Source organism: Macadamia integrifolia, unplaced genomic scaffold (assembly GCF_013358625.1).
Source record: "Macadamia integrifolia cultivar HAES 741 unplaced genomic scaffold, SCU_Mint_v3 scaffold_198A, whole genome shotgun sequence".
In the NCBI taxonomy this organism is placed as follows: domain Eukaryota; kingdom Viridiplantae; phylum Streptophyta; class Magnoliopsida; order Proteales; family Proteaceae; genus Macadamia; species Macadamia integrifolia.
In genome coordinates this window covers 498,716-501,607 of record NW_024870639.1, presented here as the reverse complement: position 1 = coordinate 501,607, position 2,892 = coordinate 498,716, and positions in this window count along the sequence as shown.

The following is a 2,892-nucleotide window of genomic DNA, read 5'->3' as shown; positions in this document are numbered from 1 at the left end:
AAACCCATAAGTATCCCATTCAAGGCAGTCACATGCTTTAGACTTATTAAGCTTGACTGTAGCCTAGTCTCTTTTACCTTTAAATTGAAAATCTCTTGTGCAATTACTACATTATCAACAATTAGCCTCTATTTTGTAATATGCATCTTGGATACATGAGCTTGTCTATAACTGAACGCAATATGTTTGAAAAAAAAAAATTAAGATAATTTGATAATAGACAATTCAAAAATTAATAGGGCTAAGATCTTTCACCTTAGATTGCCATTTTTTTTTTTTTTTTGGTGGAATTATAAATAAGTATGATTTGTACCAAATGGTACAACATTTGAAGAAAAGAAATCATAAATAAATCTAACATCATTCTTACTCTAATGCTAAAATTAATTATCTTTGGAGAACCAAAGAAGTTTTCCAATTTTGGAGTCCCAGTGGTCTTTTCCCCTTATTCATGTTTCTTGATGCGGTGATATCATTGGAAGGAATTTAAGAGTAGCAAATCATGAAATCAAGCACACAAAATTATATATTCATGACTGAATCTCTTTACACCATGGGTATGGAGAATTAGAGATTCTCATATCTCACTTTTGTTGTATGGGACTTCTAGGGGCAATAACAATTTTGTCTGGGGATAATTATGACCTTAGATTCGCTATATCATATTATTGGAACACTTTTGTCACATATTTACATAAAATTTGTGCCTAACCAACAGTTAGGAGGGGGTTTGATGGGGTAGGTTGTAGTAACAAAGGTTATTTCTATTTTGAATAATATTTGTGTCCAGACCTTATGGATATGTGATTCATATCATCATCATCTATTCATTTTTCAAACCTCAATTAAATTATGTTTTTTAAGATTATTTGAACAGTTTTTTTTTTTTTAAATGGATTAAGTTGTTTGAATAATGAAGATCCCCACCAATAAAGGCAAAAAAACATGAATGTGCTACACAATTGTGATAGATTATTAAATTCAAATTAATTTTATATCAAATAGTTTTGTTTAAAGACATTATAGAGAGAGAGAGAGAGAGAGAGAGAGAGAGAGAGAGGTTCGTAACTTTTTTTTAAGTAAAAATAAGCCCAACCTCAACTCCCTTAATTTGGGGCTAAAAGTTTGAATAAGCACACTAGAATGTGTTCAACAATTCAGCCATTGAATAAGCACGCCAAAATCAAATATTCTTATCCAGTAGTTGTAGTGTTGATCGTGTTTCACACATCATTTGTTATACTTAAGAATATGATAAGTGTATCGAACATTTTTAAAAGATCGGTGAGTTGTTTTCATCAAGAATATGACAAGTATCATAGGGTTTGAGAGATCAATGAGGATGCTCAAACTTTAATCTTACATCATCTAGAGAGAGGTTATTGAGTTAGTTGATAACCTCTAGCCTAGATCGGTGAGGTGTTTTCATCAATAAAATTTGGCAAGTACCACGGGATTTGAGAGATCATCGAAGATGTGCAAACTTTAATCTCACATCATCTAACGAGAGGTTGTTGAGTTAGTTGATAACCTCTAACCTCCTTAATAAAAAATGATAATATTGAGTCAAGGTTAATAAAATCGGGGTGTTACACCATCTCATGTACCTTTCACATTTTTTTTTTTAATAATATCACACTACCTTTACTTTGATAGATGAGGAAAAGAACACTGCCTAGTCACTTGGCTTTGGGAGGGGAAGCGAAATGATGGCCTGCTTTTGTGAAATACAAAATACACACCCATGTCTTGTGATATAAAAAGTACATGCCCTTGTCAATGTCCCTATGGATCCCTCATTAGACCTTGCGCATCTTTCTCAGTTCTCAGACGAATCCTAATTGCAACTGATGTTCTCCAAATAAGATTTTGATAATGATCAAGAATATGATAAGTGTATCGAACTTTCATGGAAGATCGGTGAGCATGTATAAATTTTAATCTCACATCGTCTAAGGAGAAGTTGTTGAGTTATAGTTGATAATTTCTAACCTACTTAATATGGTATCATGCGTTTTAAAGCCTTGAGACACATGGATTAAAAAATATAATATTCTGTCGAGATTAATAAGACTAGAGTGTTATACCATCTCATAAGGGAAATAACACTGTCTAGTCACTCATGGTTTCAAATATTGGCTGATTCGATCTGGGTTTGATCGTATTGGATCAATATCGGCTGAGATTGATCTCCAATCTGATACTGATCCGAATCGATTATCCAGATCATTCCAAGGCTAAAATAGAAAAGAAAAAATAATACTTTTTACAAAAATCAGGAATAAATTAGACGGATATCCACCATTCTCACTTGGCCACAGGAAGAAAAGTGAAATGATCACCTGCTCTTGTGATGGACACCATGTCTTGTGAAATAAATATAAAGTACACCCTACTTGATGATGACCCTGTGGATCCCTCGTTAGACCTCGTGCGCCTCTCTCTCTTTTTTTTTTTAATTGAAACTCTCGGACCTTTCTCAGTACGACAAATTCTGATTGCAACTGATGTTTACCAAATAGATTTTGATAAAGATCAAGGGAGTGCTGCAACTGTCTCATCCAACTGAATGGTCATATTTGCATCCAAGGAGGCACAAACAGCCATCCAATGAAAACGAGGAAATGGGGATTCCATTTTATTCCAATCAAACAGTCAAGAATCAACCAACACTCATGAGTGGACCCCAGTTCGATTGCGCGTACTTCAACCGAAAACAAAACCGAGAAAGAACGAGGTAGTCTTTACGAAACCTCGGACTCGGATTTAACCGCGGTTAACTCCACGTCACCACGTCACCACTCTCTCATTTCTATATCGTTTCTGTTTCTTTTTCTGGTGACGTCATTTCTCCGTTTTATATAACATCCAAACTGAAATTCTTGCGACTTT